The following is a 16185-nucleotide window of genomic DNA, read 5'->3' as shown; positions in this document are numbered from 1 at the left end:
CTTGTAGAACATTAGACTTTAGCAGAGACTTGAAGGAATCCAGGAGACAGAGATGAGAAGGGACATATCCAGCCACGGAAGACAGCCTGTGAAATGCTCAGAGTCCAAGATGGATCATTAAAACCCTTCCCTGCCCTGCACCTTTCCCAGCTTGTTACACGTGATTCTCCTCTCTGCACTCTCTGTTCCCGGCAAATCAAGCTCCTGGTTGTTCTCTTTCCACGCATTCCATTCCCTACTTTCTGCTGAAGGCCGTCCTCCATTCCTAGAATACTTTCTCCTCACCTCTGCCTCCCAGAATCCTTGGCTTCCTTCAAAGCAAGGCTCCAGGGCTGCTTCCCAGATGAGCCTCTCTATTCCAGATCTCTCTTGTTCCCTCAAACCCCAAATTACCATAAGCAGGGCATCTCAAAGAATGTTAGTGTAAAAGTCTTAGCTTTAAGAATTTAAATGTCCTGCATACATTTGTATACTTTTTATTTACTTACATATGGATCTCTCCCCCCCCCTTAAACATGTGATTTCCTTGAGAATAGGGACTGTGTAATATTTGCTTTATACCATTAGTGTTCAATAAATGCTTGTCTTGCGTATGTATTTCCTGGTTTTCCCATTGCTAACACCCCCCCCCCCAAAACAAAAACCTTTCTTCAATTAATTGTTTCTATATTGGGTATTTATTAATCTGCATAGATGTTGTTTTCTCCCAATAGAATAAAAGTTTTTTGAAGCCAGAGATCATTTCAATTGGTATTTCCAGTGCTTGGAACCTAGGAGGTGCTCAATAAATGCTTGTTGAATCAAATCAATTTGAAGTGAGGGCATGCTTTGCTGTTTTGACCAGTTGCTTGCCTCACTTAGTCAGTAGACATGGGCAGCCACTGAATGTGTAGAACTCAGTTAAACTTAGATGTTCCCAGTTTGGAAATCAGAAGGCAAGCAAGCCAGAGGCAGACAAATGCCATCGGTATTCCCACAATTGGCACCTAAGTCCAAAAGTGTGCAGAGAGGTGAGATCCATGTGTCAATATGTATACAAAAATGGAAGGAGTGCCACATTAAAACTATGATCACCATTGGCTATAAGCACCTCTCTTCAATGAACCATGTCAGATTAGGCTGCTGGGTCACCTAAGTCAGAATCATCATGTCACAAGTGGCACTTTACATTTGTAAAGAAGTTTAGAAAATACCTTGAGGCATGTCATTCATTTGTAAGGCAGAACAGGGGAGGTATCATCATCTCCATTTTATGGATAAGGGCACTGAGACTCATAACAGTGAAGTGACCTGTCCACAGTCCTCTAGCTGGTAAGTGGCTACACTGGGTCTTGGACTTCAACCTGGATCTTCTGGTAGAACCTGGATGGGGCTGAGCCACAGGACAACTGAGCTTTAATGGGGTTAAAGAAGGGCAAGTTGGGCAGCTAGGTGGCACAGTGGATAGAGCACCAGCCCTGGAGTCAGGAGAACTTGAGTTCAAATCTGGTCTCAGACACTTGACACTTACTACTTGTGTGACCCTGGGCAAGTCACTTGACCCCAATTGCCTCACCAAAAAAAAAAAAAAAAAAAGGGCAAGTCTCCAACACCAGAGGGGTGTCAGAGTTTGGAACTGGAGAACCTCATTAGGGCACAGAGCACAGAGAGTAGCAGGAAGAGTGGCTGAAAAGAGAGGAAATGGTAATGTAGGGACAAAGTTGGCAATCCTCACTCCCCTTTCACAATTTGAGGTCTCGCCCTGGGTTTCTTAGTTCCCACATGAGCATCTGTAAACAACAATGGTGGTGGTGAGCTAGCTCTGGGATTAGGGTTGAGTTTCTAATACTGAACGAATTTGCCAATGGGTGAAGTCAATAAGGTCTTAGGTGGGGGTGGGGGTGGTAATTCTTGTTTTCTGAGCCAATCAGAAACAATAAGGAAATCGGGGGTGGGGGTGGAATCTCCACCAAGTTTCCATGGCTTTCTAAAAGATAACTGATAATTTAATGAGTCATACATTCTAAATCCTCATGTTGTCTTAAAGTTTTCGTTTTAAACATACTAAAACACTTTGTTTGGAACATGTCTATTTTTAGCTTGTACATCAATAAGATGCAGACTCTTTTTTTTTTAAAAAACAAAGAGTTCCATTCAGACTTTGGTTGAGTTTGCCTGGGTGTGATAGGCTAGGTTGGAAGATTTATTGTTTTCGAACTCTAGCTTATTGAGACCAAGTTCTAGCCCTGGAGATCTTCACACTGACCATCAGATCCCCAGTGACCCACCTGGGTGCTGAGAATACTAAAAGTAATGAACAGACCCTGACCTCAAGAAGATTACAATCAAATGAGGAGAAAATCTGAGATCCATTTACTTGCCCTTAAGATGGGAAAGAGTTAACATGGGCTAACTATTGAAAACTATTTATGGAAACATTATTTTTAATTGTGAAAAACTGGATACAACCTGAATGTCCAACAACTGAATAATGACTGAACAAACTGTGATACATCAATGTAATACAATATTCTAATGCAATTAAGAATGACCAATAAGAGGAAAACAAGGAAAAGTCAACTAATTGAAAGGATGAGAAGTGAAGAAGTTTTCCCTACAATCAGAAAAGCAAGTCAAATGATCTGTATGGGGAGGGAGGAGACTTCAGTGAAGGTACCAGCCTGTTGCTTCCCCCCCAGTCCCACCCCATTCCAAGTCAGCTTACGAAGGCAGAGTTGGGCCAGGCTTCCCAGCCACTGTTGGGAAGACAGAGACAGAGAGGAAGAGAAGGTACTGTGGCACAGCAGGGCAGCCTGGGGAAGTCTGGGTACCTGGGGACCTTTCCCTGTATCTTGTTTGCATTCTCCTGTGTTGTGTATATCCTAGAGGAGCGTGTGCCAAAGTTTTGGACAATGCTGACTGGCACAAAGTCATCATGTGTGATTCTTGTCTATAATCATCAGCAAATTCCTTCCTGTAGAGGATCCACCCAATGCATTGAAAGCTTCTCTCTGTTTCTATTAATGTCTGGGGGGTGGGGAGAGGTACCAATGTAGCACTGTCCATCTATTAGCTCTATTTCTTGACCTCCTTTTCTAATCATACTGGTCTTTAATGATGCCTGTTATACTCCTTCTCACATGCAAACCATTCCTATGTTCACACACCATGAGTTTTTCCCATTGCCACTGGGCAACTTAAAAAGGTCACTCTTCCGAGGTCACACTGTACCATGATTCAATTCAACAAACTGGTTAAGTTGTAATAATAGGCTAGGCTTTACACAGGCTAATCTGATAACTCAAGTTTGAGATTGTAGGGAAATAAAAACACTCATAGAACATTTAAGAGTTAACAAAGAAAGGTATTTACTTAGTCATAGAAGGGAAAAGATACTCAGCAAGGATACATCATTGATCCAGCTGGATATACTTTGACTGCCTTTATGTTGTCCCTGGTGATCTATGGTCAGAAATCTGCAGGAGAAACCAGGTAACAACTCTTACCTTAGCTTTTGTACTGTAGGCACTGGGAAGCTATATCAGGAGCCTGAGCTTCTAGCCCCTTTTGAGCCAAAGAAGTTTTAAGGATGGTTTCAAAACCTTCTAAGGAAAAATGAGCCTAACCTGCATAAGGAAGGTCCTTAGGATACTGCTCAGACCAAAAGTGCCTACTTGGTACCCAGCATGGTGTTGAATCAACAACCATGTGCTAGTCAATGGGAAAAATACAAAGTTCAGAAAAGTCTTGGTTCCTGCCCTCATGGGACTTCTAGTCTATAAGGGAAATGTGGCACTTAAAAGGATAACTTTAAAAACAGAAAAAATATATACATGCGTTAGAGGTATGTAAAACAAAGTGTTATATGAATTCCCAGTGGGAAGATCATTCCACCAGGGTTACCAAGAAAGGCTTTGTGGGGAGATGACATACTCTATCTGCTCCCCAACCTTGGGCAAAAGGATCATGGAAGGGCAACTACGTGGCACAGTGGATAGAGCACCAGCCCTGGATTCAGGAGGACCTGAGTTCAAATCCCACCTCAGACACTTAACACTACTAGCTGTGTGACCCTGGGCAAGTCACTTAACCCCAATTGCCTCACATACACACACAAAAAGAATGGGTAGAATTTCAGATGAGGAGAAGGGGGGATTCCAGACATAAAGGATGAACTGTTCAAACACTATGTTGCAATGAGAAAAAAGTAGCATTTAAAGAGATGGGCTTTTGTAACAGTGAAAAATTTGGGATCATGAAAGTACTGTTTGCATTTAGAAATGTAATGCAGTACCTTATCCTTCAATACCATGGTGGATCTAATGAATTGTCCATCTGTAGCCCCTGTCCCAGAGTACATAATGTCATTTGTGGACAGGAAATAGGAAATTCTCCTTTCACTTGGACTCCTTATAGTATGTCCTCCATACTTACATGAAGATGTGTCTCCCTCTTCTACACAGCTCTTGATATAAATACTCAGTAGAGCTTTGAGTAAAGTGAGGTCTATAGTTTGGTCCATCATAGAATATTGCATTATGTAACATTTGCTGGGAGATATTTTGCTGGAGGGGAGCCTTTAAGCCCTGGGGCATTGTAGATAGAATGCTGAACTTAGAATCAGGAAAACCAACATTCAAAATCTAACTCAGACACTTACTAACTTACTAACTAGACTTGCCCTAGGCAAGTCACTTAATTTCTCTCAGCCTCAGTATAGTTATCTAAAACTTCTAGATCATAATAGCAGCTGGGGGCAGCTAGGTGGCACAGTGGATAAAGCACCAGTCCTGGATTCAGGAGGACCTGAGTTCAAATCCAGCCTCAGACACTTGACACTTACTAGCTGTGTAACCCTGCAAGTCACTTAACCCTCATTGCCCTGCAAAACAAACAAATAAACAAAAAACAGACACTAATAATAATAGTAGTAGTAGTAGCTACCTTACAGAGAAGTTGTGAGTATCAAATTAGGTAATATGTAGGTAAAGTGCTTTGCAAACTTTAAAAGTATTATATATTATTACTTTTTTAAAAAATTTAAAATGTTATATAAATGTTAGCTATCATTATTATATTCAATCAAATGCTTTCTGAAGGAATTATATTCTCTATAGTTTTTGATCAATTGCATAATTCTGAAAAGGTAGTTGACTTTTTTTTTTTGGTAGGGCAATGGGGGTTAAGTGACTTGCCCAGGGTCACACAGCCAGTAAGTGTCAAGTGTCTGAGGCCGGATTTGAACTCAGGAACTCCTGAATCCAGGGCCGGTGCTTTATCCACTGCGCCACCTAGCCGCCCCCTAGTTGACTCTTTTTAAAACCATCTGCAAAAGCCTCCTAGTTCTCTTTTCAAGTTTTCATCAAGGATACTCATGATGGGTTCATAGATCATATTCATAAAGATTTTATAGAACTGAGAAAATAGGCATAGGAGTTGGCAGTGTTAGTTTCTTTTCAGTCACCTTTAATCTTCTTGGCAGAAGAACTATGATCTTTTTCATTCTTTTAGAATCTTCGGAGAGATCTCAGCAATCAATCTCCAAATGTCTTTAAAATGTATTGCTCACAGCACACATTTCATATGTATTTGGTCAGATCCAAACTTCATTCCAAGATTCCAAGACTTCATTTTCTTGAGGGTCACAATCACTTCCTCAAAGTGGATACCAAGATGATAGAACCTGCTGATGAGAATAGGACACCAGAGAAACCCCAACAGATTTGTATCATCCTGTACCTGTATTACTCTCTCCCTAAGAATTTAATTTTCAGTTGCCCTAGGGATAATCTCAAACCAAGTTCACTATGGATTTGTCTTTTGTAGGGTTTTGTTGTTTGGGGGGGGGGCAGGACAATGAGAGTTAAGTGACTTACCCAGGGTCACACAACTAGTAAGTGTCAAGTGTCTGAGGCTGGATTTGAACTCAGGTCCTCCTGAATCCAGGGCCAGTGCTTTATCCACTGCACCACCTATCTTCCCCCAGGGCTTGTCTTTTTAAACTGCATTTCACTAATTTATGAGGTCATATTGCTTATCACACTCTCCATCCTCTTCCATATTGCTTGGCAAATGATCTTGTACTATAACATAAATCCATTTTACTTTTGACTGCCATGTCTGTCCACTTAATGAGGTTAAGTGCTTTTTGGCTGGGGCAGTTTTTTATATAATCTGGCCTCTTCGTTGTGGTGATTGTTTTGCACTGTACATTAGTTACAATTCCCTTAGAAATGGTGATGGAACAGATATTTTTATTTTTGTCTACTTTCCAATTTTCAGTCATCAGCTTGCTTAACTAGGTCAGGTTGGAGCTGCTTTAATCCTATACCATGCAATCTTCTCATCTTTATCTTTCTTCTCCTTTGGCATTTACTTTGTTTGATGTTTTCTCCAACTATACACAGGTCCCTATGAAACAAATGTTCATCCATAACCAGTCCTTTCTGATATAATGAAAATCATTTTTCACATCATTTGGCCCCTACCATATCCAGAACATTTAGAGTCTCTTTTTAGTCAATTCCATACAAAATCTTGTATTAAGTACCTACAGTTTTTGCATGTGCTATAAATCAATCAAGCATTATCAGGACTGACCTAATATCTACTAAGATGCTAGAAATACAAAGATAACAAAAAACAGTTGCTGCCCTCTACTTACATTCTGTTAATGACAATTTGAAACATGAAGCTGTATGCAATAGACATATCAAAAAAGGTAATGGAGATTTTAAATGTCCTTTATATTACTCTGTTTCTTTTCTTTGTATAAGGAAATGTTTATGTCTCTTGATATTTGTCAAATTCATAGTAATACAAATATATATATATATGAAGACACATAAATAATTAATGTGATGAAGTCAAAGGAGAGAGACAGACAACTTGCTCTAGAAAAATGGAAGTGGGGGATAGAAGCCACTTTTAGCTGGAGACATCAGGGAAAGCATCAAGGAGAAGGAAAACCCTGAGTCAAACCTTAAAGGAAGAAAGATTTTCTCAGACAGAGCTGAGGAAGGATATTGGAGTGTTTTGCCAGCTCCTTCTCCAGCTTATTTTACAGATAAGGAAACTGAGGTAAAAAGGGTGAAGTGACTTGCCCAGGATCATATAGCTAGTAAGTGTCTGAGACTGGATTTGAACTTAGGACTTCCTAACTCCAAGCCCGACGCTCTATCCACTGAGCATACTACTCCCCATTAACTGGTTGAATTCCATTAACTTTTTAAAAAGAGATTTACTAAGAAAGTATTGTACAAACAATTGGTAGAAAATATCCCTACCCTGCACCTGACCCCAAACAGGGAGATTCTTTTCCTTTTGTACACACAAGGTCCCTAGGGAGAGTAGGTTCAAACCTAAAGTATCCTGGTGGTGAGGCACTATAGAGAATTTGTGCACCCAAGGGGTGATCCCCAACTTCCAGCCCTAGAAGACCTTTCCTTTCTTTGTGAAGCCCTCTAGCAATTCAGCCTAGGTGTGCTTCTTCTAGGTTCTGAGGACTTGTGCTTCTCTAAAGTTCATTGGCAGCACCTCTCCCTTTCCTCCCTCAATAGCCACAATCCCGAAGCTGCTTTTGTCCTCAGGCAACTGTCTTTCCACATTTGTCTGTGGGTGTTTTCTCTGCCATTGACTGTTCCCACCCTATTGGCCACTGCTACTTCTCCTGGGTGTCAGTGAGACATCTACTGGAATCTGGTGATCTCTTGAACTCACAAAGTAGCCTGAGCAATCTCATCTCAGGGTGTTTTTTGCCTAAGATTAGGAAAGAATAATCACATCTACACACAAACCCCCAACACAAAGGCATCATATGCTCATGGACATGTGGCAGCCAAGTAGGAGAATTTGGGTTTTTTTTGTTTTGGAGGGGTTTTGTGAGGCAATTGAGGTTAAGTGACTTGCCCAGGGTCACACAACTAGTAAGTGTCAAGGGTCTGAGGCTGCATTTGAACTCAGGTCCTCCTGAATCCAGGGCTGGTGCTCTATCCACTGCACCACCTAGCTGCCCCAAGTCGGAGAATTTGGAAGGGTATGTCCTACCCCTTTTCACCACTTGGATTTCCTCACACCTCAAAGTAGTCTTCTTCACTTGAAGCCACCAAGGAGAGAGAGAGAGAGAGAGATGCAGTTCATCCTTTTTTTATGCACACTCAGCTTTGTCTCTATACCTCCTAACTCATCAATTCCTTTGACTTTGTAACTAATTAGAAGACTTTATCTTCACATAGTACCAACCCCTGTATTGTCATGGGTAGAAATTGCCTGCCTAAAGCTTCCACACAGTCAGATTGGAAACAAACTAACAATATCTGTAAATGCTTCCCCAGAGGCCGACCCATCCGTATGACACTTGCTATAACATAAACGAACGGTTGTAAAGAAGTCACACATAAATCGCAGGACAAGTAAAAAATCTTCATGAGATCATTAAAGGCACTGGTGAAATTGGTCAGAGAAGCATCATTTCGTGAACACTCAGTCTTGCCTCATAATATGACAATGAAGGTAAATAAACTTAATGCTGTGAGAATAATGTCAAGACACACACCAATAGGTATTGCAGAGGATGATAAAGAGGGAAAGTTCTGGGAAGAATTTGCCAAGATTCCCCAATATTAAGTAAACAGACACCTTCTATCTGATGACATCAGTGAGAAGGGAAGGTATGAGTTCTTTGATTAATATGCTTTTCGATCCGGAGAGGAAAGAAACCAAAGACTACTTAGAAACCCCATTGCTGGCATCACGAATACGTTGTGCTAGACACTTAGAATTGTCCACATTCATTGCCTCTAATTCCTCACTAACTGTTCAATCCCTGCTGTTCAGTCATATCCAGCTCTCTGTGACCCCATTTGAGGTTTTCTCGGCAAAGATACTGGAGTGGTTCATCATTTCCTTCTCCGGCACACTTTATAGATGTGGAAATTGAGGCAAATAGAGTTAAGTGACTTGCCCAGGGTCACACAGCTAGTCAGTGTCTGAGGCTGGATTTGAACTCAGAAAGATGATTCTTGATGACTCCAAGCCCAGTGCTCTATTCACTGTGTCACCTAACTGCCCTGACCCCTTGCAAATGGTCTTCTGACCCCAGTGATCTTCCACCATACCATCTTAATGATCACTGGTTACCTTTTGATCAGTGGCTCCAATGAGCTGTGTTCAGTCCTTGGACTCCCATTAGAAGGTGCTCCCTTTGAGGACAGGGACTGTCAATTTCCTATTTGTACCCCCAGCACTTAGTACAGTGCTTTGCACCTAGGAAGAGCTTCATCTGTCTCATTCATTCGTTCCTAGGTTTATGACTTGCTAAGAAAAGGACAGGTTCACAGGTCACAGACACATAGATCTAGAGCTGACTTCAGAGGCCATCGAGTGCAACCCTCTCATTTTGCAGGTGAGGAAGAGGAAGGTTAAATGACTAGAGGCTAGATCTGAATACAAATCTTTTGATTCCAAAGGACAACTAGGTGGCACCATAGTGCATAGAGCACCAGGCCTGGAGTCAGGAAGACTCATATTCCTGAGTTCAAATATGACCTCAGACATTTACTAGCTGTGTGACCCTGGGCAAGTCACTTCACCCTGTATGCCTCAGTTTCCTCGTCTGTCAAATGAGCTAGAGAAGCAAATGGTGACCGCTCCACTACCTTTGCCAAGAAAACCCCAAATGGTTCAGGAAGAGTCAGACACAACTGAAACGACTGAGCAACAACCTCTGATTCCGAAGCTAGTGCTCATTCTACTACCTCACACTACCTCTGAAGAAATGAGTGTATGTAAAGGGCTTTGTAAAACCAAGCACTATATAGGCTGTCACTGTCATAATAATAATGATAATACCAAAAAGCATTTATTAAGCACCTAGTATTTGTCAGGAACTCTCTTAGGCGCTGGAGGATACAAATACAAAAATGAAACAGTCCTTGACCACAGGGATCTTATAGTCTACTGGAAGAACCAGTGTGTACACATATTAAGTACGTTGTTGTTACCGTTATTATTTCTGATTATTATTGCAGCATTTGGCCCTCCTGAATATCTCCTCCTCTTACATATGCTTCTCCCCCTTGCTTCCATGATATGACACTGTTCTTTAAGCTATATCTCTTTGGTTTCCTTCACTGATTTGTTATTCTTTCCATCACCGAAGGGGGGGCTGTCACCCAACAAAGAATCTGTCTTTGCCCTACTTTTCTCTTTTCCGTTTTTCCCTCCCTGGTCAGGTTTACCTGCTCCCAAGGGTTCAATTTTCACCTCTACACAAATAACTCCCAGATTTCTGCATTCAGTCCCAATGACTCCTGGGGAAGGCATATCCCTAGTACCCAGTACCAAGAAAACCCCAAATAGGGTAAGGACGAGTCACATAGGATGGTAACAACTGAACAACAACAAAAGTATGCCAACAAGGGCTCAGGAGAAACTGTTCTAGAAACCTTTGCAACCCTTCAGGTTACTTCCAGCAGCCCAAAGAGAGCAATAGTCAGCTACTCTCTGGGGCCCCTAGACTGAATGTAAGTGCTCAGCAGGGGAATAGCTCCAGAGGGGTTACTACACAAGAATGTCTAAATTAATATTGTTCAGTTCCTCCAGGACTTTATCCACTCATAGCAACAGTGCTAACAGCTACATGAATGTGAGAGACACATAGACAAATGACAGATAAGTGTGTCAGAAAGTGATTAAATATCCAGGAGACATCAGAAGAAACTGAGAGATTCCACCTTTCCAGGCTCCTCACATATCATTCCTCTTCCTGAACTCTACAATCCAACCCAACTAGCCATTTTTCCTATTCTTCACAGAATCACAGAATGTGAGAGTTGGAAGACCTCAGGAGCCATCTAGTTTAAACCATACACAAAATGAATCCCCACCTTGACACACATGACAAATGGTTGTCCAGCCTCTTTTTGAGAACCTCCAGGGATAGAAAACCCACCACCTCTTAAGGTAGTCCACTATACTTTGGGGGCAGTTCTAATTGTTAGGAAACTTTTCCTGACCTCAATTTTAAATTGATCTATTTGTAACTTCTGCCCATTGCTTTGTTCTGCTCTCCCTCTAAGTCTTCTCTTCCCCGAGACTAACACCCCTAGTTTCTTCAACCAATCCTCATATAACATAGACTCAGGGCAGCTTGGTGGTACAGTGGATAGAGCATCGGCCCTGGAGTCAGGAGTACCTAAGTTCAAATCCAGCCTCAGACACTTAACACTTACTATCTGTGTGACCCTGGGCAAGTCACTTAACCCCAATTGCCTCACTAAAACAAACAAACAAACAAACAAAAACAAAACAAAACCATAAACTCTATATTCTTCATCAACCCTGTTGCCTGGGCACACTTATGATCAATTACTCCAGATAAGGTCTGCCAAGGCCACATTACAGTGGAACTATCAGCTCCCTATTCCTGGAAGCTATATTCCTCTAAATACAACCCAAGATTTCCTTAGGATTTTTTTATGCTGTCTCATACTGCTGATTTATGTTGAGCTTGCAGCCCACTAAAACCACCAAATCTTTTTCTGAATAACTGCTATTTAACCATGCCTCGCCTATCTTATATCATATATACTTGTGAAATTGATTTTTTATACCAAAAGATAAGACTTTACATTTGTCCTCATTTAACTTCATATAATTTGATTTAGCCCAGTGCTCCAGCTTGTCAAGACCCTTTTGGATCCTGATTCTCTCATCCACTTTGTTAACTATCTCTCCCAGTTTTGTGTCATCTGCAAATCTGATGTGCACATCATCTATTCCTCTACCCGAGTAAGAAATGAAAATATTAACAGAATAGATCCTTGGAGTCCTCCACTGAAGACTTCCCACCATGCAGACACTGAACTGTTAAGAAGGAATCTTTGAATTTGGCCATCTGATGTGTCATTGTCTAATCCACGTTTCCCCAACTTCTCCACAAGAATGGTCTGAGATATTTTATCAATGACTTTGTTAAATGTAGGTAAATTGTATCTCTAGCATTTCCCTCATATATTAGTTTAATAATCCCGTCAAAAAAAGAGAAATGAGGTTAATCTTCAATGACCTCCTCTTTGTATTACTTCCTTATAAAGATGTTTACTCACTGTCTCTTTAAGGACCTACTTTAGAATTTTTCCTAGAAATCCAAGTCAAATTCATGGGTCTATGGGTTTCATACTCTGTTTTCTTCCCATTTTTTGAAAATTGAAGCAATGTTTGCCATTCTCCAATCTTATGGTACCTCTCCTATTTTCCATGACCTTTCAGATATCACCAACAGTGGGTCAGCAACCATATCCGACAGTTCTTTCAAGAACTGAGATATGGTTCATCTTGCCCAGGAGACTTGAATGCATCCAGGGCAGAGAGGTATCTTCTTATTATTTCCTTATTTATCTTAGGTATCAATTCTCTCATTTGTGTTTGTTCTGTTGTTTCCAGTATAAAGGTCATTCTCCTTTGCAGAGAAAACAGAAATGAAATAACAATTGAGCCTGCTATCTGCTGTCAGGTATCATCACCCCTCCTAACTCAAGCAAGGGTCCTATCTCTACTCTGATCCTCCTTTCTCTTCCAATATAGCAAAAATGAAACAAAACCCTTTTATTGTCCTTAGCTTCCCTTGCCAACATCAGCACATTCTAAGTGTTAGCATTCCTCGCGTTATTTTTTATAATACCATACTATGCTTTGATCCTTACCCTCTGTTATATAGCATTGTTTCCATCTTTCTTTTTCAGGTCTAAGTTATTTGGTGAGTTTATTTTGCATCCCTGTTGATTTTTTCAGATAAAACCCACTTTTCTTTGTCATTGAAACTGCTTCCCTTCACATCCTCAGAATTTCATTCTTGAGCATCTCCCATCCTTCCTGGATTGAATACTTCTGAAGCATTTAACTCCATAGAATTTTATTCATCTTTCCTCTGAAATTTGACTTACCAAAATCTAAAATGCATATCAGACTATAGCCAGATTTCCTCCTCTCCTCCATAACAAAGTCTAGATTAAAGTGGACACTTTCCCTCCAAGGTCCCTATCATTTCTCTGCCCAGCAACCAGTTCCTCCCTGGTATTCAAAGCCACCTACAGCCTACAATTGGCTTCAACCTGCATTCTATCCTGATTTCATGGCATTCTTCTTTATGCACACCATGCTCAGAATAGAATTTCCCCCTGCTCATTCCTCAGTCTTTTTATTGATGAAATTATCCCTGCAGCAAGTCAGGAAGTTATTAACTACTTTGCTTTTTCCAGAGAAAATGTCTGGATAATTGAAGTCACCCATCATGCCTCTGTAGAAGGCTGTGCTGTTTTCTGAACTCTTCATCTATTTCCTGTCTCTGTCCAGGTAGTCTGTGGCATACCCACTACAGAGTCATTTTTGTTTCTTTCCTCTGATATTCAACCCAAGTATTCTCCGTTATTCTTTCCTCCTCTGCATCCTGGATTTCTCATATGAGTACAACTTCTTAATATACAGTGTTACCCCTCTCTCCTCACCACCACCATCACCTCACATCTACCCTATTTCTTTTGAGTAAGATATACACAGCCAAATTCACAGTCCAGTCATGATTGTTATCCCATTAAATCTCAGTGAGATCTATGAGGTAAACTTTGCCCCCTTGCATTAGTCTTTTTTCTCTTTTCTGTTGTCCAAATTTTAGATATTTTTACATAGATGCTTAGAGGTCATGGGTTTTACCACTATTTTCTTGGATTTTGTAACCTATGGATTTTTGAGTATTCCAGACCTTCTTTCTTCCTTGGGATTACTCTTTCTATCTGGGACTATACACAGGCAGTCCTCTCCCTCCTTTATTCTTTTTACTTTAAAGCCATTTTGATTAGATTGCAAGACACCTGGAAAATATATTCTGCCCAGTCTTCATTAGGTGTCCTCCATCTGTGGCCAGAAATCTGTCATGGCTCAGTGTTTAAGCTGTGGGCCAGAAATCTAAGTCTCACTCTCAGATACCACTTTCTTAGCCAGCTGTTCACTTCTCAAATTGATTTTTTACTCTTCTTCATCCCTTACCTCAAAAGACAACTCGTGCCCCTGTGGTCTTCAGTTTCTTGCCCAAAACTTCATAATCATTGGCAATACTTTTTAGGTTCCTTCTCGACGTGTCATTTGTACCCATATGATTCACCCAACGTGGGTAGCTGTCATCCATTTGGCTTTCTTGGAAGGCTCTTTGTTTCATCTTGGGTACATGCCATGGACAGGATAGCATAGCTCTCTTATTCTTATTCAGTCAACAAATAGCTGCCTCAAGACCACACCTGAGCAGGAAATCATCAACTACTACCATCCAACTCTGCTTCTTCCGCCCCCGTTATCTCATGGTGCCTGGCGCATAGTAGGCACTTCATAAATGCTTTTTTGGTAGATGGATTGATTGATTCAAGGAAGAAGGGACCCCTTTTAAGGTAGAAAGGGATCAGGCTCTTAAGGTAAAACTTGAAGGAGGAGAATGATGCCAAAATACAGAGACTGGAGCAAGAGATCAGTGGGAATCTGTTCCAGTCACGGTGGGGCAACGTGTGCAAAATCATGAAGGAAGGAGAGGTCAGGATGACATTCTGAAATAGTGAATGGTTCAATTTAACAGGAGCATGGTGTTCATAAAGGAGAATACCACGAAATCAGGACAGGATGCAGGTTGAAGCCAATTGTAGGCTGTAGGTGGCTTTGAATGCCAGGACAAGGAACACTGAGCCTTCTTAACAACTGGAGCTATCCAAAAGTGGAATGGCCTGGAGGAAGTGCCCAAGCAGAGGCCTGATGACCACTTGTGAGATCTTTGAAGTTCCTTTCCCCCTCTGAGAGTCTATCAACTAAGCAAAGCCAACTATCTTCCCTTCACCCAAGTAGCACCAGGTCTCAAGTTGTTGGCCATGAGAGAGACCTTCATGAATCACTGAGCAGTCCCCAAAAACCCTCTCCACCAGCCATTGCTTTTAATCTCTACTGCCAAACATTAACTCTGGAAGACCATTGTGGGTCAAAGGCTATTCACAAGGCTACAGCAAGCAATTCACCTTCTGGATCTATTCCTTCCTTCTGCCATATTGGTTCTCCCTTGTTGTATGGGGCTGGTGGGATTGAAGAAAAAAGGCTCTTTAGGATTCTGCCTTTACATCTGTATTATTATATAGTATAAAGAATATTAGTTTTGTAATCAGAGTGTCTGGATTCAAACTCTGTCTTTGGTGTCCACTATCTGTGTGACCTTGGGCAAGTCACCTTCCCAGAGTTTCCTCATCTGTAAAATGAGGGGTTTGGACCATATGACTTTTAAGGTCCCTTTTACCTCTTCTACCTTTAGATCTATGATCCCATAAGTAATTTTCCCTCCCTAGGCGTCCGTGTCTTTATCTGTAAAATAAGGAAGTTAGATTAAATGATCCCTGAGGGCCCTTCCAATTTTAGAACCACGACCCTATAAGTCACATTGCCTGACTGGTTCTCAGTTTCCTCACCTGTAAAGTGAGAGGAGTTGGATTTGACAGCCTCTGCAGGCCCTTTTAGCACTTGATGCCCATAAGCATAGGGACCACGGTGCTTTAACTGACCTTGGGAGTGGTGCACCTGCCTTTCCAAATGCTGCAGGCTCATGGAAGCCTCTCATTTTCTGCTTCCTTCCAATCAACCTTCACTCCATGGCAGGAGGAAAAGGAAGAGCCACTGCACCATGTAGCACTGCCCATAACCCGGCTCCCCGGTGCCCTCCCTCCTCTCTGGTTCTTAGACACCAACTTTGTATTACAGGGAGGTTTATTGGGTTCAGGATTTATATGGCTCCTGAGTCTGGTTTTGCCTCAAACCGTGCCCCTCCACACAAAGTCAAAAACAAAAGGCTGGATTCTTCAAAGATGGGCTGTCTCTGCCCTGCTTTGCCCCATCTTCCCCCAAACAGCCATGCCTATGGCCCCTTCACTTGTTCAAACCCAAACCACAAATAGCTTTGTCCACCAGCATGGATCAAGAGCACTGGCTTGAGAATCAGAGGACCTGGGTTCAAATCCCACCTCTGATACTACCTCAGTGACCTTGGGCAAGTCTCTTCAATTCCTCAAGACTCGACTTCCTCATCTGTAAAATAAGGGGGTTGGGCTGGATGACCAGCTCAAGCTCTAAGGTCCCATAGGAGCTGTCGAGAGTATTAGAAGGATGGTTCAATCCTCCAAACCCCTT

The 16185-nt window shown here is 41.6% G+C and overlaps 1 protein-coding gene across 1 annotated transcript in view; it reads right to left on the bottom strand.

Annotated features, from left to right (window-relative positions):
• CALN1 (calneuron 1) overlaps nucleotides 1-16185 on the bottom strand; it is a 483576-nt gene that overhangs the window by 430969 nt on the left and 36422 nt on the right. The gene's annotated exons all lie outside the window — the stretch shown is intronic.

Source organism: Dromiciops gliroides, chromosome 4 (assembly GCF_019393635.1).
Source record: "Dromiciops gliroides isolate mDroGli1 chromosome 4, mDroGli1.pri, whole genome shotgun sequence".
Classification (NCBI taxonomy): Eukaryota; Metazoa; Chordata; class Mammalia; order Microbiotheria; family Microbiotheriidae; genus Dromiciops; species Dromiciops gliroides.
Note: the sequence above shows the minus strand (reverse complement) of the source record. Positions and strands in the feature narration are given on the sequence as shown.